Source organism: Pinus tabuliformis, chromosome Q, assembly GCF_031772625.1.
Source record: "Pinus tabuliformis cultivar Carrire ecotype Pingquan chromosome Q, CPIR1, whole genome shotgun sequence".
Taxonomy (NCBI): domain Eukaryota; kingdom Viridiplantae; phylum Streptophyta; class Pinopsida; order Pinales; family Pinaceae; genus Pinus; species Pinus tabuliformis.
The window spans coordinates 144731039-144754183 of NC_142296.1; positions in this window are offsets into that span (position 1 = coordinate 144731039).

Genomic DNA, 23145 nt, shown 5'->3' on the forward strand with positions numbered 1-23145 from the left:
AAAACCAATCATCATGTTTGTATTGAGGAAGCTAGTGTTATTGCTAAGGTTTCGCACTTCCATCATCGGAAATTTAGGGAGGCGCTTGAGATTGAAAAGAGGCCGAATAATCTCAATAGAGATGATGGCTGGAAGATCAGTCGGTGTTGGGTCCCAGCTCTCTCGACCTAGTCGTCCGTTTTTTTTTTTTTTCTTTGTTTTATTTTATTTTATTTATTTATTTATTTATTATTTATTTATTTATTTATTTATTTTTTATTTTATTTTTATTTATTTATTATTATTATTTATTTTTTTATTTCATAAGAATAATCCTGTTTTAATTTCTCTAATTTAACTTACCATTTTAATTTCTCTAATTTAACTTACCATTTTAATTTCTCTAATTTAACTTAATCCTATAATATTACCTTTATTACCAATTTTAATTATTTATTATTTTTATAAAATTTAATTTTTTAAATTATTATTTATATATTATTTTTAACTAACATTTCAATTATTTATTAATATTTTATTATCTTTAAATGATTTTTATGAATTATTTTAACTAGCATTTCTATTATTTATTAATATTTTAGCTAACTATTATGATTAAATTAGTTCTATTAATTTATTTTGGATCCCCCTAGGGTATTTTCCTTAAATATAAATTTTTTTATTATTAATATTTTTTAACAAACTATTATCTTTAAATTAATTTTTTTAATTTGGTTTAAGGGATTGGTCCCCCTAGTAAAACTCTTTTCCTTAAATATAATTTTTAACTATTTATTTTAACTAACTAGTATCATGAATTAATATTTTAATTATTTTTTAATATTTTTAACTAACTATTATCATTAAATTATATTTTTTGGTTCCCCTAGGGTAAAATTTTTTCCCTTTAATTATTAAAAAGGGTTTTGACCTAGGTACCTAGTCAAAAGTAGCTGTTGGTCTCTTTAGCCGGTGGAGGCTCTACTCTGTCTATTTAACTTGCTAAGTTGGATCTGTTTCTTCAACTTGTCCTGACGATGAACCACACTGGTTGGTTCGAAACGCATAGACAAATGATGTTTCATGTGATCTGCGCCGAAGAATCTTTTGTAAAGGGTTACATTCTTTAGTAAAACATTAGGCTTATAGATTAATTTTATTGGTTCTTTTATTTACATATGTAAAGTTAATATATCTTCTCCATTAATCATATAAATGGCACAATATTACTCATTGTATCAGACCCATACATTGTATAAATGATTTGATCTTCCTATCGTATAAGGAACGTGTGTTATCATGTGGGATGTTCATTACATATGGAGTCGGTTTTGATAGGCAAAGTATGGCCACATATCCAACCACTCATCTCCCTTAACATGTTCTATCTACCATGCACACCTTCAACAATTGGGATTTGATTTAGAAATCTAATGTTGGGGTTTTCCTCAAGATTTTCCATAGAGTAAATAATCCTAACCTACAATTCATTTGGCTCATTTTTTTTGTCTTATGCAGCCTGAGTGTTGCTCGACTCTTGCAGATGTTAGCCTTAATACTCCCACGCATTATTATTCTTGCATACGAGAAGGGTATTCCTATAGTTCCATTAACAAAATGGTAATGGCTTCATTTTAAACTTTCTATTTTTTATATTTATATTGTAACTTCTTTTGCGCTTGAACTTTTTGACTAACCTATCATGTGATTTTAATGGAAATTTACAGGAGTAAAGGGATTTAACTCAAAAGGAGGTTGATTTTATATTTATCATGATTTACTACAGGAAACAATATTTAACCTAAATCTCTTTAAGGTTAAGTTAACCCATGGTTTTCATTTCATTTCATTTAATCAACATATAAGTCATTAAGGACTTTTGTAACACTTCTTACTTACTGTGTAAAGATTTGGCACAATGATGGTTTTAATCTACAATTATAAAGGTTATGGATTCATGGTATCCTTAGGTAAGTTTAAATGTCACTTCAACTTCTTATTTTTCTTTTAGAGTATAGGTCACCTTTCAACCTAGGGTTTATCCATGAAACACTAAAGTGTTTCTATGGAAATTTTTGTATACACTAGTTATGGTTGTGGCTTGTATGTTTAATAGACTATTATATTTCATTTGTATTGTTTCCACTCCTCTAGGGTTTTGATTTCGATATCTCTTAGAAAAATGGGCATTCTTTCTTCATGGTTATCATCCTGAGCCAAAGGTTTTTAATTATCAAACCCTAGTTTTGTTATTGTTTTACTATGCTTCTTAAAACAACTATCAAAAATATTATGACTCACAAGTCTGATACATAAATTATTAGTTCGATCTCTAGTTTTTTACTCTTAAAATGTAATTACTTTTTTTTCCAAGATATTATATTAACTTTGATTTTATGTTGGAATTTACAGAGTGCTCACATGGGATGGAATACATTCAACTTTCCAGGTATATATACTTTGATTTTTCTCTTTGTGTGGATACTCATTTTCCTTTATATTTATGACCATACTCTCTTGTTCTTGATTTTAATTCCATATCTTGACTTTGATATAGGTATGGTTTGAATGGATTGTGTTCACACTAGGTCGTTTTGTCTCTGGTAATTTTGTTCGAAAATAAAGACTACATCGGATTTGTTTTCTCTGTACTGGTTAGCTATATTAGTCTAATGATTTACTATCACATATATGTCTCAGACATCTTGTTTATGTTTATTTGATAGAAATATGATGCCTACACTTTTATGGGCTATATTATTTTGAACAGGGACATTTTCTTCCCTGTAAGGTTTTCTAGGCTTGATGGCCAATATGTTATTTAACGTTGTAATCTGTTTAAAAGGCTAAAAGCTTGTTCACTTATAGTATACTCAAACTATGAGGTCCGTGTACATAATTTATATGTATGTGTATAATTTTGATTTGTTATATAATATCTATGTTTCTACTTTCTTAGTGGGTTTCCTTACACTTTATCTCTTTATGAAATTGCTTTCAAAGAATCATTTATTTTATTTTATATCCTAGTTCAAATTATTATATGAATTACATTTATTGGTTCTTTATATTTTTAGTGGGAGCTTCACTTAGGGAGAGATACCATACCACGTGCATTCATATTTGGGGATATATATTGAGGAAAAAATGACATAATATATTGAGCATATAATAGGGAGTAATGGGTTTTTATATTGGCAAGTATAAAAAATGGAGCTCAAATTTGATGAAAAAATACAATGTGGTATACAAAAATGTGAATGAAAGAATGGATACCTACAATATCTAGTTAAAGTAGGGTTTGTTTAAATCAGGAAGTTTTATTGTGTTTTTATTGATAGGGGATTAAATAATGTGATTTTTAGAGGTGTTTCTTAATATGCAGAAAAAATAAGGGTATTTTTTAGTATGCCATGAATGCACATGATATGTCAATGTTCATTGAGTGAAGCCCCATGATATTTTGAAACCCTTATAAGGGTTAAATCCCTTTTTTAACTAGCTCAATATACAAGTATTTTTTCACTAATATAATAGAATTTATCCCATAATTTACTTCTTTACTAGTTACTACTTGTTGGGCCCTTTCCATTATAGGCATACATAGCTTTATAGCTTAATGTAGTTCTAGTAAGGAGGAAATATTTCATCCCTTGTAAGTACGAATACTTCAATTCTATAATTTAGTGTATGTATAATAACATTTGATCTATACGATGCGTTTATATGCATAAATTAACCTTTTGATATTCGATAGACCATAATCATTTGTGGCAATTTGAACCATGATAATAATTTTTCCTTCATGAAGGTTATTTACATGCAACTTCATTGATTCCTTTACCACTAGTATGGATTCTTACATCATCTAATGTATTCTTGATTGCACACAAACTTTTATGTATATGTATGCAACATTATATATTTATGTACATATATAATTTGTTTCAACCCACTATACTCCTCAACAAGAATTGTCAAAGCATCTACATAGTTTTAATTACTAAAAGATGGATTCTAGTAAGGTAGGAAACTTAGTGTATTTTCTTACTATTTAATAAAGAGTCTTAACGAGACTCAGAAACAGCTAATTTTAATGACATACAAACTTACCTTGTCTATTCCATGTTTCCTTATATGAATTCATTGGCCATTTCATCTACAGGAACTCATAATTTTTCTCTTTTTAATCATGTCCCCCCTCACTCTTTTGGAAGAAGTCATACTTTATTATTCTGATGTATGCATTTATAGTGAGATAATATTATTCTTCTTTATATTAAATACCCTAAGAATCTAGTTATTCAAATTCTCTTTTTCCAAGAATAATATTAGTATCCCTTCTATATATCACAATTTAACTCTATATGGTATATATACAATCTCTAGCATATACTAAAATTTAATCAAATATATTAGCCTATGTTAAATATTCAACCCGTAATAACCATAACATTATGCATAAACAATTTTGTTAATAATAATTATTCTATATATGAATGCATAGTTTTGTTCATAACAATTTACTCTATTTATTCACCATAGTTAGTTCCTCGTATAATTCAACAACTTCAATAGAAATCATAACAATAAATAACATTAATGAATATATAGTTTAGCATGTAAACAATAAAATTAAAATCATCTCATTGCAACCAACCTCTTGGAAATACTTAGGGAGAGAGCATGTTCCTCGAAACAAACGAATTGCAACCACAAATTCCCCTGGAGCTTGGACTTCTTACATCTAGGAATCAAAAACCTTCTCTATATTTCTCAATGGTTTCTTATAGTTCTTCCCAGCAAATTCTTCCTTACCGTAGTCTTGATTTTAGGGTCTGAACCAATTATTTACCTAGGATTTTTAATTCAAATAAGAAAAATTCTTTATTTTTACTTTAAATCACACCTTTCTCTCTTGTTGTTCTTTTCATTTTATTTTCACCCAACTTATGATTTTTCTCTAGATAAGTTCTTGCCATAATCTTTCTCTCCCTTTATGTTATTCTTAAATTATAAGTTTTCTCCTACAATTTTTTTAGGAGAATATTTGGGAAGATCCAATATGTGGACTTGAGAAATTAACAACCTTTTTCTAAATAGCAAGAAGTCTCTATTACTTATGTGCTCTTTCTTGATTATTCCCAAATGAATTCATTTATTTATCAAATAAAATTTAATTACATAATCAATTAATTTCAATACTTACTTCGATATCGATTAAGTTCAAACAATAATTCAATAATCTAAAGATAGTTATGTCTTAAAAAAGGAAAACACAGGGATGTCACACCTCATAGAGTTCTGTGATTAGTTAGTTAGGAAAGTTAGGTATTTATTCCTTCTATCAAAGAAAATATCAATCAATGAATGATCATATTTTGTATGCATTAACTCGGACATATGTCATATTCATAAGTATAAATTGTATATACTAGATAATTGATGAATTCTAATGGAAATGGAACTCTCTACTGAAAATAGTTTCATTATAGTTTTTATGATTTACCTAGAAGTAGATCTTTGTTCTTTTCTCTCCATGAATTATCTAAAAATCAACTTTCTTAGAGAAATTAAATATAGTATTACAACTCATAATTTAAATCTAGATATGATTTGTAATGTGTTTGGCATTTTATACCTAATAACATGTTCTTCTTTCCTGCATAACCAACAATTCTCTACTCTTTTCTTGGTCATCACATAAATTGAAAATATAATTATTAAACAGTTACATATAGAACAACTTAATTTCTTATATGATTACCTTTACTTATTTTCTTCTTGGTATCTTCTAACTTAGACGGACTCAAACTTTATGAGTATAGGTTAGTTAAAAATTTTCAGGTCCAAGGGTTTTCTGCCATGCTTTTTTAAGAATTTCCATTCTAAAGCAAGAGTTACATTTGTTAATGATTAGTACGAAGGATATTCTTCTATAAAAGCTCGGGACTTTCATAAACTTGATTAATATAGTATTTACCCAAAAATTATTCTGAGACAATTATTCTTTGTATGTTTCTAGAAGATATAATGAAGAAAATAATTGATGTAAAGAATTTAGTTACCTAACTAATATGTACGTGCATATCTTGAATGACAAGGACTATGATGCCATGCCACACTTGTTATACTTGCCACAAACAATATATATTGTTATCTAACTGGTTAGTTTCATCATTATTAGTTTTGGTTTCACTAGAAATAATATTCTTACATTTGTTTCTATAATTTAAACTTTGATATTCAATTTGATTTTTTTAATAATATTTTGTTTTATTTATATAGTATATGATTGGTTGATTAAACTTACAAAGGGTGACCTCCTTGAGATTAAAAAATTATTAATATCCATATGGCCTTACCAGAATGTTTTAAAGTTGAGTGCTTTATCTCATAGTGACCAAGTTCACTTGTATTGACATAAAAAAACTAGCACACTCACATTTACCAATGTGGCTGATATACGTTGATAGCCATATATGAAGCACATATACAACCACATTAGTAAATGTGGTTGATATATGTCAATAGGCATTTATGAATCACATAAAATAATTATTAGATGTATAGTGTTAATGTGACTATTAGAGAATGACTATTTGTACTTATTAATAACTATATAAATAATAAAACCCCTTATATATATATATAGATATATATATATATATATAACAAAATTAACATAATATAGTAATAGTATACGATTATTACTAATAATACTTATTTATTTCTCACCATTATCTTAATGATTAATATACATTTATTAACATATTAATATAACTATCAATATCTTTTATATATACTTAGATTATAATCACAATATTAATAATATTGACCCATATATAAATAATATAGTATATTAATAATATTAACTATATTAATAGAGATTAATAAACCAAAGTGTCCAATAATATTATAAACTCAAGGGATTAATATTATAAACCCAAGGGAACAATATTAAACCCTAAGATTTGTATTGTAAACACAAATGATTATAAACCCTAGCATTAATATTATAAATCCAAGAGATTAAAAACCCTAGGATTAATATTATAAACCCTACAATTATAAATCTTAAGATTATAAACCTAAGAGATTAATATTTTGAATCCAATGGATTATTATAAACCCTACTATTATAAGACTAAAAAGAATATTAAACATTAGCATTAATAAAAATAAACCAAAGAGATTAATATTATAAACCCTTGGGAAAGATAGACCCAAGGGGTTAATATTATAAACCCAAGCGATAAATATTATGAACCTTTAGGATTAGTAAACCCAATATATTAATAAACCTAAGCGATTAATAATCATATTCATATTAAACCTTAAAATGATAAAATCCAATATCATATACCTCAATATTAGAAATCCAATGTTTCAAACACTTACACTAAATGTGATATTATAAATCGAATACTAGAAACCCAAATATTATAAACTCAAAGGATTAATATTATAAACCGAGGGGAAGCAAACCCGAGGAATTAATATTTTAGACCCAAAGAATTAATTTTATAAACCCAAAGAATTAATTTTATAAATGTGACAATATGACATTGGTATTAATCACCTAAATATAAATATAATATAAATATAAATATTTATAATTCACAATTCATAATAATATTAATATTAATATTAAAAATTAATAATCGTAAAATTAATATTATTAATTATTAATTATTAATAAATATTTATTATTAATAATTATTATAATTATTATTTGTAAAAGGGTTAAATATTATAAACCAAATGGATTGATACTATAAACCCAATGATGAATATTATAAACCAAAGAGATTAATAAACCCAAAGGATTATTCATATTAAAAAACCAATGGATTAATATTAAAAGCTTATGGGATTAATAAACCCAAGGAATAATATTATAAACTTTGGGGATTATTAACACAAGTGATCAGTAAACTGAAGGGATTAACATTATAAACCCAAGGGATTGATAACCCCAACTAATTATTAATATTTTTTTTTTTCTCGGTAAATCTATTCTATTCTATTATATTATGTACAAGAAAGCATTACAAGCAAAGAAGCAAGTTGCCCAAGGCCGACTGTAGCTCGTTGGGATAGCGTTTCACATCTCAGTATTGGCCCTCGCAGGGGCATCGTTTCCAGACAGAGCCTCTTCCATGTCGTGACATGACATACCATTGTTTTCAATCCAGACAAAAATTTCCCGCGCAGGGGCTTCAGAACAAAAATCCAACCCTCGCAGGGGCTTACTGACATAACCGGAGTGAGCATAGACATAAATTTAAAATAGAGAGACAGAAACAGAGACAAATAACCTATATCCGACACAGACAGGAACGAAAGACCCATACCCGACCTGAACAAAAGTGGAGAGCGACAGAGTGTGCCTTTGGACGCTAATCCTCCGGCTTTTCCTCGATAATTCGGCACCACCCGTAATGTTCGGGGAGGCCGTCCCATTCTTCCCCTGCGTCCCTCTTTGAAGTCGACGCCTCCTGCTCCCGAGGTCGTTTGGGAGTCTGCTCAGGTATCCCCTCTGGATCTTTCTCGACTTTTCTGGGTTGTTCGCCTGGGAGCTCTCCCTTGCTGCCTGAACCGCCTTCACCTTCCTGAAAATCCTTTGTGAATAGAACCGATATGTGTGCATTGATGCGGGTATTGTCCCTCGAGCTGCCAAGCGTGAAGATGGTAGACCCGAACGCTGGAAGAGGGTGCGGTCCAGCACTGGGATTACCCATGTCCATGTGTTGACTTGCCTGGATAGAAGTGGCCCCTGCCCTTCTATGGCAGTAACAGCAGCAGCAATGGTGGTGGGATTCCGCACCAGGGTGGCGAGAAGAACCTCCTCGAGCAGACCCCCTTCTACTGAGCAACCTTTGCCTGGGTCTGACCATATTTGCGGGGAAGCCAGAGGCTTGAAGCTGTGCGGCAAATGGACGCTTTCCTGGATTGGGTCGCCCCCCAACAGAAATGAGTGCTCTCTCCACAGTTCTAAGACACAGTTCACCAGAACATAAACAACAGACAACAGAATAAACCAGCTCGCGACTTTCCTTGGCCTCTTGAATGCTGGCTGTATCCATAGGAACTGCAGCTCGAACGATAAAATTGCCCACGGGAACCTGAGCTGCGAGATCCTTGCTCTGAGCATGGACCTGCAGCATTCCCCCTTCCATCTTAAACCTCTCGACATTCTCTCGAAACCCGAACTCCTTAATTGCTTCCTGCAACCTCCCCATTTCACCTTACACAGCATTGAATGCTCTGCTATCGCGTCTCCTCCCTTAACTCCTTGGCGGCGAGAGACAATGAATTTCTGGATGAACTCGAGGCAGCACATGTCATACATGTGGCTCCTCGCTGCCACTCATACAAACACCCGCATCCGGGAAGACTGCATCTCTTTAGATCAGGCTTTCGCATTCCTGGACCTGGAGATTGTTCGTAATGATATCCGTGTTTCTGGCTAGGAGGGTCTGATCATTTTCTACCCCAATGTTGGCCAGGAGGTCAGCTATCTTGTTGCCCTCTCTTTTTGTGTGATTAAAGGAGATGGCTCTATTATTGCGCAGATCTTGTTCAATAGCATTCAGCCTCGCCTCTAGCCTCCAACTTGTTGCCACCTTCCTAGCTTGAGAGCCGTTCTGAATGCGAGTAGCCATGTTTATGAGAATCTGGGAGTCGCCTTCTACAATCAGGGGTTGAAGGTTGAGGTTCCAGGCTAGCAGGAGACCTTGCGAGAGTCCCTCTAGCTCTGCGGAGTTGTTGGTGTCCCATCCAATGTTTCCAAAATAGATCTTCAGAGGAGTGCCTTCATGGTTCCTCAAAATTCCTCCAAATCCAGCTGCTCCGGGATTGCCTTTGGAAGCCCCATCAAAGTTGAGTTTGTATGAGTGAATAGGAGGGGCGTAAGATTAACATTAGAACTTAGGATTAATATTATACCCTAGGAATATAAACCGTAAGATTAATATTATAAACCTTAGGATTAATATTATAAACACAAAAGCTTAATACTATAAATCCAAGGAATTTATAAACCTAAGGGATTAATATTAAAAACCCAAGGGATTAATATTGTAAACACTAGGCTTAATATTAAATCTTATGATTAATATTATAAACCCAAAGAATTTTGTATTATAAACCCAATGGATTATAAACCCAAGGGATTTATATTAAACGTTAGGATTAATATATAAACCCTATCATAATATTATACCATAAGAGTATGATGCCTTAGATTAATAAACCCAAGGGATTGACTTTGTAAACCGAGGGCATTAATAATAACGAGGGATTAATACTAAAAACCAAAATACCCAAAGGATTAATATTGTAAACCCAAGGTATATCAACCCTAAGGTAAATATTATAAACCATAAAACAAACATGGTTGGCCATGATTGATTTTCATATTGAGACAATATTTGTCACAATGAAATGTTGCACCATGGTTGACCATGATTGATTTTCATATTGAAAGAATAATTGTCACAATGTGACGTTGGACCATGGTTGACCATGATTGACCATGGTTGGTTTTAATATTGACGATATTTGTTACAATGTGATGTTGGAACATGGTTGACATAACATTAAATCTTAGGTTTAATATTAAATCCTAGGAACATAACCAATAATATTAATAAACCGAAGGAATTAATATTATAAACCCAAGGGATTCTAAACTAAATGGATTAATATTAAACCCTAATATTACTGTTATATATTATAGGCTTAAAATTAAACCCTTAGAATATAAACCTTATGACTTATAATAGAAACCCTAGGATCAATATTATAAACCTAAGGTATTAATAAAAGGGATTATAAACCCAAGGGAATAACATTAGAGCATACGATTAATAATAAACCCTAGGAATATAAGCCTTAAAATTAATATTATAAACTTTAGGATTAGTATTATAAACTCGAGATATTAATACTATAAATCCAAGGAATTTATAGACCTAAGTTATTAGTATTATAAACTCAATCGACTATAATATAAGGGGAATAACTTTAAATCCAAGGAATTAATATTATAAACCTAAGGGGATAATTTTAAACCTGAGGGTTTAAAATTGTAAACCTAAGGGAATAATTTTAAACCCAAGGGAATAATATTTAACCATAGGAATATAAACCCTAAAACTAATAAACCCAAGGGGTTAATATTTTAAACCCTATGATTAATATTAAACCCTAGGAATGTAAACCTCGTGAATTTATAAACCTAAGGCATTCATATTATAAACTCAATGGATTATAAACCAAGGGGAATAATTTTAAGCCCATGGGATTCATATTTTTTTCCCGTAGAAAAAGTCGTAATTTATATTCATATTGAAATAAATTACATTTTGTAGATGCTTAGAGCATATGTAGATAGCTATCCATGAATAGGACAAGTACACTAATAAAAATATATAAAAAAATGTTTACAATTACATCAAGCCTATACTTTTCTGCCCTTCTTCTTCTCCACCCTATGCCAACCCTGAGAGTCGGAAGGGGGAACAATGATGGCCTGTGAGTATTCCTGCGTGTTCACTGGAGGTTCTTTGTCAGATTCTGATCCTTCTGATCCATGGGTTCTTTTATTGCCACTAATCTCCGGCTGTGGCATTTCCTGCTGCTGAACATGGTCCTCCATTTGAGGGTCTGGTGCTTTTTCTTCATGTGTGCCATTCTATTCCATATTTATATCAGGTTCCACTTGATTCACTTTGTGCTCTGGCTGAATGTCCTCTTCTTCCAGCGGTTCTGTATTCTGCCACCCATTTGTCTTTTTTTGTTGTTTCTTGTTTCCTTTTGTATTCTTTCTGGCCAATGGGCAAGAATTTTGAAGGTGTCCTGTTTGCCGGCAGCTGCGGCATCTGAATGCTGTGTTTTCATAGTCTAGGGGTTGCATCCACTCAGTGTTGTTATAGTTTAAAGAAATTTGTTCAGGCAGTCCCTGACTCAAGTCCACTTCAACGCAAATTTTGGCAAATGTGAAAATCCCTCTACTATATTTGTCTTCATCGACTTTTAGGTATTTCCCCAAGGAATTTCCAATGGCATATAATACTATGGGATGCCAGAAATGTAATGGGAGGTTGTGAAGCCTCACCCAAATAGCCGTTGTTGAGATTTTCATAGTGTTTGGGTCGAATTCGGCAAACCAAGGGGTAACAAAGAGACCTGCATTACCCCAAAACCAAGGCCCCTCATTGATGATACTATCCCTTTCTTCCTCTGTGTGGAAGTTAACAATGAAAAAACCTTTTGAACATAGGTATATATTACATTCTGGTGTCCAGCGGGAATATATCCATTGATGTAAAGCATCGGATTTTGGCCAGAAACCATTAAATCTGCATATAACAGCATGTTTAGAGAAGTCAGAGTGAAGTGCAGTTACCTCTGGTATAGTAACTTTGAGCATTGAATATTCCAGTTTTTGTTCTACTATATGTGGCCCAGGTTGCTCTGTTGGTAACTTTGGTTTGTCCTGCATTTTTTCTTTCCCCTTTACTGCATCACGAAAGGAGCCTGGAGTCTTTGAGCCAGATCCGTTGCACCCTCCACGCAGTCTTAGGTTAAGATATATGGTTGTATCATGACAGATCCCATATTCCTGTAGAGTAAGATGATCCTGTAAGCTACGACCTGCATATATCAGGTTCTAATGTCTTGTGGGTATTTCAATTTGGTTTTGTATTTGCTGCTTCAGCTGCAGGACATTACTTTCTGCATGTACCCATGCTAGAGAGGATTGCTTATTTGGGGTTTTAATGAAAATCTGAAATCGAGCTTTGTTTACCTGATGTCTGCATTTTAGCTGAGATCCTGATCCTGAGCCAGTGCCGTTGCTGATTGCCTTGTGAACTGGCTGTAAGCAGTCTGCCAGATCTGGGCTCTTGTTGGGATGTTCCTTCTTTTGCATGTCGCGATCTGCGATCCCTCTGTTGAGTCGATGTGTATATCCTCCGATCTACAGCCTGGGTTCTTGGGAGTCTTGAAATCTGCTCATATCATATAGATCCGATCTGGATCTGCAGGGGTAGGGCCATGCATTTGAGAGAAGAGGCAGATCTGCCTCATGCGATCCCCTGTCTTTGCATGCAGTAAGCGCCTGAGGAGGTATCTGCCTGACGCACAACCGACTGGCCGATCCCTTGAAAAACAGGCCGCTCTCTAACTGTTTCCAGCCCCCAGGATGGGTTCTCGGCCCCAAGACAAATAATATCTGCAGATCTCTGACCTCGGTCGAATTTGTTAGCTCCTCCGTCAAATCGGTTTTGTTTTGCCCATCGAACAACAGATGATTTGGCCGAGGGGTGATTCCTGCATCGAGGAGATCCGATTCTTCCCAGGCGTTGGGCCGCTTGATCAGAGCGTCACAGCATACCCTCACCATGCTCTGAAAATCGATCATGTGAGGAGCGAGGGTTGCACCCTTCCCTCCCACGCCGCCTCCGACGACCGCAGTGACGGGGGTTTCCTCCCCTGTGCAGAAAGAAATCACAGCGATGGCCATCACTTCTTCGGCTCCTACCAATTTTTTCCGTGGGATTCATATTATAAACCTAGGAAAATAATTTTAAACCCAAGGGAATAATATTAAACCTTAGGAATATAGACCCTAAAACTCATAAACCCAATAAATTAATATTGTAAACCCTAGGCTTAATATTAAAACCTAGGAATATAACCCCTATGATTAATATTTTTTTTTGCTGAAGAAAGAGTCGGTCCTTATATTAAATTGTCACTAAAAAAATATATTACATAAAATACATCGCACCCAAAGAGGAAGAGGGTGGGAAAGAAGTCAACTTCTCTAGAACCGAGCCTGAGCCATTATCCGCGATCAAGCAGTCGGGGGGCAAAGCATAACAGTAACAAGTGAATGGAAAAAACTTTAAGCGGAATGGAAAAACTAAAAGTGGACCCAAAGAGGGAAATAGAGACCACAAAACAAAATTTTGGGTCCATTGGGGATTAGTCGGACCCACTAACATGCTCCTCGAAACCTAAGCCATTGATCAGCAGCTACATGATCTAACGGCTGAGGAGAATATCGGGTGGAGAAGAAGTAGGAGGAATACCTACCCAATGAAGGTGGTATTCTCTCTCCTTTGAGAACCACATGTTGAACACTGAGTGGTCTTGGGCTCAATTCTAATAAACCACTTTGGGTTTTGCGGACGCTCGATAACCTGGAAACAACTTTGATGCCCGATAACGCAGAAACCATGGAATCGTTGTGCCTATTTCTAACCATTCGACTAATCCCCCCATTCGAACTGATGCTTCGCAGCTTTGAGCAGAATGTCACAATTTTTCTAACTGCCCACTTTCTATCCAAGCTCCTTGAAAAACCAATGAGGAGGCAATCTGCAGAGTTCCACTACGAGACCCAAAAATGAAATATCTTAGGCTGACTTTCTATCAAACCCCTATCGTACATTGATTACAGGTTAACTGGCGGATTCCCCTTCCTGTGTTGATAATGCTCCTTGTCTGTGAGAGCCAGAGTGTAGCAGCCCTCATGCAGTTGTCTTGTGGGTATCGACTGCCACAAGAAGCACTTCTCATTTCTTGTGCATCTCACCCCTTCATTTGCTAGCCAATCCGCTACCCTATTGGCATCTTTATGCACATGCACAAAACTAAGAGTTCTTAGAATTCTTAGGCACGATTGAATTCGGTAATAGACCTGAAATCTCTCGAGTGTCTCGAGACATTGTTAGGTGTAGTGCCTATGCCTAACCTCTTGACTGAATTAATTATTAGTTCTGAGTCAGCCTCAATGATTTTATTATGTAAATTGAAGTCAATCAGAATCTCTAAGCATTGCTCCATGGCCATGAGTTCATCCATATTGTTAGCAGCCCTCCCCAAATGACTGTGAAAGATGACTTGTATATTTCCCTCATCATCTCTTATGACTCCTCCATAACAAGCGTCCCCAAGGTTACCTTTTGAGGCTCCGTCTATATTGAATTTTAAAAATCCATGGGAGGGGGTTGCCAAAAAGCCTTTCCTTCTGATATGTGCCTCACTATCTTATTTGTGCCCTGAGGGACCTGTGACTGGAGACCCAACAGTTCCAGAATGTGAGCGTCCTGCTAACCTCAAGGCTTCTCAGGAGGTTGCACCTAGAGAGAATTAACAGTTTCTTTAAGTTGTTTTATAATTTTTGCTATGATACTTTGTGCTGAACTAGATTTATCTTTGAAGATCCTGTTGTTACATTCCTTCCAAACATCCTAGATCAAGAATCCTGGAATAAGAACCTAGGCTGTGTTTATTGTCTCCTTATCCAAGAAGATCTTCCTCCAATTATTTAAAGTATCGGTGATGTCCTCTTCGTTCCTGTCTGTCTGCATGAAGATATAGGCCACCCAATTCCATAAGGTTGAGGTGAAAGAGCAGAGGTTGAGAAGGTGATCCATAGTTTCTTCTTGCAGGCCACATAGTTGGCATCTTCAAGGACCAGCCAAACCTCTCTTTCTGAGATTATCCCAAGTTAGAATGTTTTTGTGCTGAACTAGCCACCTTAACGGTTTGATCTTCATCCAGTGTGGGTTATTCCATAGGTATTTCCATGTCTTATCAGGGCTTGGGTAGTTGAGTCATGTGGCTATTTTTTTGCTTCTTTGAGGTTGAAGAGGCCCTCGTCGTTTCTACCCCATCTTAGTAGATCATTCGAGGTTGAAGTCAAAATTTGTCTATTTTCCATAATAGCTTCCAGAACTTTAGCTTGTGTCTTCAATGGAGTCTCTTCACTGTATTCTGGTACCTTCCAAATTATCCATTTACCAGTGTCCCTTGATTGATCCCAATAATCACTTACTTTTTCCAGTCCTTTGTTAATGGTATCATTTTCGATGATATCCAATCCTTCTCTACAAAGTTTCTATTCCTGCTGCCAGTTGTCCTCCCAGAACCAGGCGATGTCCCCATTTTTGATCTCCCAGAAACTGTGTTTCTGAACCAAGGCTCTGTTTTCCCACGCCTTGTTCCAAATATGGGAACCTCTAATGTCTCCTGTCATTCTAATGTGGTCTATTTCTTGCCAATCCATTGCATATTTTTATTTCCAATGTTTAGCCCAGGGGTTTCTTATTTCCTTTAGCCATCTCCACCAAAGTTTTGCCCCCAAAACTTTACTCAGAACATCCTGTTCATGGAGACCCAACTGCCATGGGTTTTTGGTTTACAGAGCTTTTCCCAGGCTACCAGAGCGCATTTCTTTTTCTCTTCCCCTTTACCCCAAAGGAAATCCCTTTAGATATTCTTGATTTGCTGTAAGACTCATGTTGGTGCCGGAAGGGCTAATAACATGTAGATTGGAATGGTTTGTAGTACTACCTTTGTGAGAAATAGCCTCCTTGCTAAATTTAAGGATCAGCTTGTCCACTTTCTGACTTTGTCCTTCAATTTATTAGTTACAGACTCCCAGACTTCCTTGCTCAGAGGTTTGTCAGTGAGGGGTATTCCTAGATAATTTGAGGGAAGATGATCTCTCTGAAAGCCTAGAATTCTGGAAATATTTCTTTGAATTGAAATATCAGTGTTAAAAAAGAAAATATTTGATTTTGTGAGGCTTACCTTAGTACCAATAGCCATTGCGAACTCGTACAAGATTTGTTTGAAATCTTTGGCTTCCTTGACTATGGGTGTGCCTTGCAGCATAGTGTCGTCCACAAATTGATGATGAGTCAATATGTCCCCATTCTGAGTTAGTCTGAGTCCCTGGATTCATCCTCCGTACTTGGCTGAAGTGATCACTCTGCCCACTACTTCCATCATGAGAATGAAGAGGAAGGGGTGGAGAGGATCTCCTTGTCTGAGGCCTCTCGATGGCCTAAAGGTTCTGGATAGAGAGCCATTAAGAAGAATTGAACAACAGGTTGTGGTAACCAGAGCCATGACCCATATAATCCAGTTGTGGTCAAAGCCATATGTTTTAAGAACTTTCCTGATATAAAACCAGCTTAGCTTATCATAATCTTTCGCTCTGTCTAGCTGTATTATCATACCTGCCTGCTTAATGGTCTTGAGGGAATGCACCACTTCATGAGCTTGAATAATATTTTTTGAGAATTTGTCTGCCTTCTACATATCTAGTCTGCTCTTCTGACACAAGTGTTGGAAGAAGAGGTTTGAGTCTGTTAGCAATTACTTTGGAGACGATTTTGTACACCACATTGCATAAATCTATGGGTCTGTATCTGTCTGGAGTCATTTCTTTTTCTTATTTGGGGATTAAGGCTATGAAGGATTCTTAAGCACTCTGGAAACTGATTTTTATTTTCTTGAGTCCTCCACCACATCGAGAATGTCATGTTTGACAGTTTCCCAACATGTTTTGAAGAATTCTACATTGAAACCATCTGGGCCTGCAGCTTTCCCATTGTGCATCTCTTTGTTTTCTTCATTTACCTCTTCTTCCATCACTGGCCTGTTAAGATTATAATTGTCTTCCTTGGTTACCAGCTTTGAAATAAGCTGAGTGAAACTCTTAGTGAATTGGGATCTGTCTACCATGGTCTCCTCTGCTATGCATTGAAAATGTTGAACCAATACAACTTCCATTTCCTTGTAATTATTATGCTCTATTCCTTGAGGATCTATAAGTTTTGTGATATGATTATGTGCCCTGTGTTCTATGGTAGACTTGTGAAAGAACATAGTATTTCTCTCCCCTTCCTTAATCCATTGTACTCTATATTTCTATCTCTAGAAGATTTCCTCCTGCTGGCATCTATTGTCCCATTCTTGTTGGAGTGAGTCCGCTTGCATTTTCCTTTCCTCTGTGAAGCCTTCTATGATGAGAATTTGATTAACTTCCTGTAATTGTTTTTCCACTTCTCCTTTGGCTTTGAATATGTTGCCAAACTCATTTTTATTCCATTCATTGAGTTTTCTCTTGATGTGTTTGAGTCTTTGATGCAGGAGGAACATTTTTGTGCCTTGGGTGGGCATTTCTTCTGCCCACCAATTTCTAATGTTAGTGATGAAATCAGGGTGAGTAAGCCAGAAATTTTCAAACCTGAAAGGTCTATTCCTCAAAGTTACAATAAAGGAAGCATCCAGCTGGATGGGCCAGTGGTCCGAGCCTCAGAAAGGGAGGATGAAAGCTGTCATGATACACCTGTTGAGAAGGAGATCCTCTGAGATTATGAAGTTGTCTAATCTCGAGGCTACTTGGGAAGTTCCTCCTCTCTTGTTGTTCCATGTAAATATGCCATTTATTGTGTCCATATCCACCAGTCTCATATTGTTAAGGAAGTTATGGAAGGCTATTGAGTCTCTACCAAGTGTTCTAGTTCCTCCTTTTTTCTCTGTAAGTGTTTTGATCATATTGAAGTCCCCTCCTAGAATCCAGGGTATTGCTGGGTGTGTCTCTCTCAGCTCCTCCAAAGTGGTGTAGAGCTTGCGTTTTTCTTCTAGAAGTTTAGGGCCATAGACATTTGTGATCATGTAACAATCCTTGTCCCCCAAAGGTTGGATAACCATTGAAAGGTTGTTTCTGGATGCCTCAGCATCCAGGATTCCAAATTTATGAGGATTCCATAGAGTGAGAATTCCTCCAACTGAATTATTTTCTTTGAATTCTAGGTACTCATGCTTAATAAGCCATTTACTGTGCATTTCTCTAATTTTAGCTACTGAGCATTTTGTTTCCTATATGAACACCATATCTGGTTTTTCTTATTTTATTCTGTTACTAAGATTTATTTTTTTTCTTTTACTCCCTAGTCCTCTAATGTTCCATGTTGTAGGCTTCATAATGATGGATTTACAAAATAGTAACTGGTGAGATCTTTCATCTTACCTGTAATTAATCATGAGTTTCCCACACTTTGTCAATATTTCGTTTGGTCCCTTTCTTCCTCTTTTCCTGCCTTGGTTTCTAGTGGAGTTTCCTGATATTATCTCCATTGGTTTAACCCCTCTGTTCTTCTACCTATCATGTTTCCTTTTGTCACCTACAACCCTTGTTTGAGACCTCCAGAGGAATAGCTGTTGTACTCTGTCAAACTCCTCTTGTGGTAGCGAGTCAACTCCTCTGTTGTTTCCCTGCTCTAAAAACCTTTCTAGTTCAACGTTCTCTCTTTCTAGGATCTCCTGTAGGTCTTGGTCCTCTATACCACTCTCGTTTGGGGTCATCTCATGGTCCCTTCCATGTTCCATAGTGCTCAGTGGTTCCTCCTTTAGTCCATTGTGTTCCTGTGTGATTTCCATGTTATCCTCTTTTTCCTTCTCTATGTGATAGTTCTCTGGTTTCCTGCACAATCCTTTTCTCCTCCTTCTTCTTCTAAAATTTTGAACTTGTTATGACTTGGTATCTTGCTTTCACTGGGTTTATTTTGGGTCTTTTCCCCCTCCTTTCCATCTACCCCCCACTTTGGTAAAAGCTTCAGGGTCTTTTCCTTTGTCGGTTTCAGGTATTCCTCCTTTTTGTTGAGTGGGCAGTCTCTGAAGAGGTGCCCATGTTCATGACATTTATGGCATCTGAATGGGATATGTTCATAGTCAACTACCTGTACCCATTCGTCATCATAAACTTCTAGGATGACTTCATCCGGGAGTGCTCCCAATAAGTCTATCTCTACACATATGCAAGGAAAGGAGGTATATTTCCCTCGTAGAGTCGCCTCTGATATCTTTATAAAATTCCCTAAGTTGTTACCTATAGCTTTTAAAGATTTTGGAAGTCAATAATCTAAAGGTAAGGATTATAATCTAATCCATATCGGGACCGATGTGAATGTTTCTCACTCTGGAACGAAATTAATTAGCGAAGGTCACATGTAAAGGCCTGCGGTCGCATAGAAGTAGGGACCGCCTTCGAAAACTTTGTGTTTGTCCTCTAGGTTAGTGAAAACCACTGTGAAGAAACCCTTGGAGCCAAGATGTAGAGTTATTTCTCCCTTCGGTTTCCAGTTGTTTCTTATCCATGTATACAGTGCTTTCCCTATGGGCCATATGCCCATGAACTTACAAATGACTGCATAAGTCGCCATGTGATCTTTGTGCACCTGTAGTGCAAGATCATTTAAGACCACTTGGGGTTTAATGTTAGGCTTAGGCTTGCAGGGTCCCGTCATTGACATTTTCTCAGTTCTTCTACTTTTTTCGCCTGGATTCATTTCCTTCCCAAATTCTTTGTGGGTCCCTTCCTCTTCATGGGAATTGTTGCTTCCCATCTTGTGAGTGTCAGTTGTCTTTGTCTCTTCCTCTGTTGGTATCCATAAATTGTTCAGACTCGCCTCTTAGCTTCTATTTGAAACCACGTTACTGTAGGAGGGACTGGAGCTCCCTCCTCCAAGCCCCTCCATCATTACCAGCTCACTCCCGTCGCCCCTTGTTTAAAACCCTAGTACCTCAGAGCGTCCAACCCACCAAATTAGTCAAATTCTCAACCCTATGATTAATATTATAAACCCTAAGAATTTATATTATAAATCTAATGGATTATAAACCCAAGGGATTTATATTGAACCTTAGGATTAATATATAAACCATATCATAATATTCTACCCTAGAATTACGAACCCTTATATTAATAAACCTAAGGGATTGATGAAAAATTTGGCATGCTGAAAACTTTAGGAGTTGGTCTGGCGATGGTGATGGTTAGGGTTTGCACGAGCAGGGTTCGTTTTGCAGCCGTTTCGGCTCCCAAGCTAGGCTCAGGATCTGAAAGTGATCCAGGGCATGGGTTAACAATAAACGCTGTTGGGAAACTGTCTGTGCATTCAGAGAAATGGATTACCTTGCTCCAAATATACCCAGTTTAGAGTGGCGGCGTATCTGAAGGGCTTTTGGTCAAATGGAACCTAAGGCTCATGGAATGGGAGCGAAATACAAGTTTGCAACGAGATTGCAAGGCGAGGGCCACAACAGAAGCACATCTCCCTGCGTGGATTCACGAGGAGGGTATTCTATGGCGGAAAAATGAAAACCCAAGCAGCGCACTTGAACAAGGAAGCCGTCGGGCCGTATGGCGTTCAGGGATTAGGGCTCGTCAAACCCAGAATGCATGGGAAAACGGCAGGAGGGGACTGCATGTTGCAGATCCGTTTCACCCCTCAACGCACGGACCCAAACTTTGTAGTTACGGCTTGGATCTACACGATCTAGCCTTTCTTGATCCCAGGCAGCAGATCGAAGGCTCCAATCAGAGCTCAAGCATGTCTTCGGCAGATCTAGACATGCACAAGGAAAAACGAACCAAAACAAAGCCAGATCTGGAACTTTGCCTAAAGCCAGAGCAGGTAACAAATACTTGTTTTCAGATTCTGATTAATCCCCCTCAGGGGAAAACTCGCTTAGTTTGGGTTCATGTAGGAGACACCTCCTTGCAGTTGAAACAACAAATATGGACAGAAATGGGATACCTAGTCCAGATCCAACATCTGGTCAGTGGTAGGTGGTCCCTCCAGGACTGTAGATTGTTGGAAAGTTATGAGATTGGGCCAGGATCAATCATTACGTTAAACTTCAGATTGAGAGGAGGGGCTCTGCCTCAGGGACAGACACGCTCCTCAGGGGGACACAAAGGGAAAAAAACTGCAGCCCAGCACCAACCCAAGGGAGGTGTATCCTACAAAAACATTTTACAGGGCAGCAGGAATTTAGGACCCTCTCCAGACCAAGGCGGACACATGCCCATGCCATACATAGTAGATCAGTCAGAGCAAACCCCAGCTTTAAACTTAGATTCGTCAGGGATTGATGATTTCGTCAAGTCCTATGAAACGCAAGCTCTAATTTGCCGTTTCAACAGCTCCTGGCCTAAACCCTTGGATCTATTCCATTAGATCTTCACCAGCTGGACCATGGAATGTGATATTCATCTATGTTCAAAAGGTTTCTTCATAGTAAGATTTACATCCAAGGAAGTCAGAGATACAGTCATCAGTGCTGGGCCATGGTTTTGGGGAACATCGGGGCTGTTTATGACCCCATGGTTCCCAGATTTTGATCCAAATAAAATGACTGTAACCAAAATGCCAGTCTGGGTAAGACTTTACAATCTTCCACTGCACTTTTGGAATGAACGAGTGCTGGAAGGCATTGGGAACAACATAGGGAAATTTATCAAATCAGACCTGGAAAGGATCGATGAAAGGATCTACACTTTCGCGCGGATCTGTGTGGAAGTAGATCTAAGTAAAGGGCTGTCGGACATTATAAGGTTGATCTACAAACACCAGAACTGGTTACAGGTACTAGATTATGAAAACACTGCCTTCAGATGTAGGCTGTGTAGGCAGACAGGACACTTACAAAGCTCATGTCCAGAAGCCAAGAATAAAAAGAAGCAGAAAGGGAAGCAGAAAAAAGGATGGCAATTTTCACCCCCAGTTTCAGAGGACGAAGAATCAGAAGCAGCAGAGGAAGAGATCCCAGAAGAAAAGACCGAGGTATCTCAAGAAATGGAGAATCAGAAGGAAACCCGATCAGACAACAAGGCAGAGAAGTCTAGCATGGATCCTAGCTTGGGAGGCATCAAACGGCACCATCACTCAGATACTTTAGATTCAGACAAAGAAACTGGTCCACAGAGTCATTGCTTCGATCGAGCCCACTCAAGGAGAGTGGCGTAAGGTCGAAAAGAAAAAGGGGAGAAAAACTTGAAGCGTGAGTCCTACTCACTACCGGAATTCAGTTTTTTGCCTCTTTTCTTTCTCTTTCCTCTCTTTCTTTTTTCTTATTCTTTGTGCACGTTAGTCCTCTAATGTTGCGTGGGGTGCGAAAGCACTCGAGCCCTTGTGGCAGCTTAATGAATGCTTCAATGCATCTGCTAGTGTAACTTTTCATTATCTTTTTAATAAAAAGTTACTGTTTTTTCTTCGGAAAAACCTAAGGGATTGATATTACAAACACAAGGCATTAATATTAAAAACACAAGGGATAAATATTAAAAAGCCAAAGAACTTTAAACACAAGGAAATAACATTAAACCTTGAGATTAATATTAAATTCTAGGAACATAAACCCTAATATTAATAAAACTAAGGGATCAATATTATAAACCCATGGGATTATAAACTAAAGGGATTAATGTTAAACCCCAAGATTAATATTAGAAACCATAGGGTTAATATTAAACCTTTGGAATATAAAGCCTATGATTAATATTAGAAA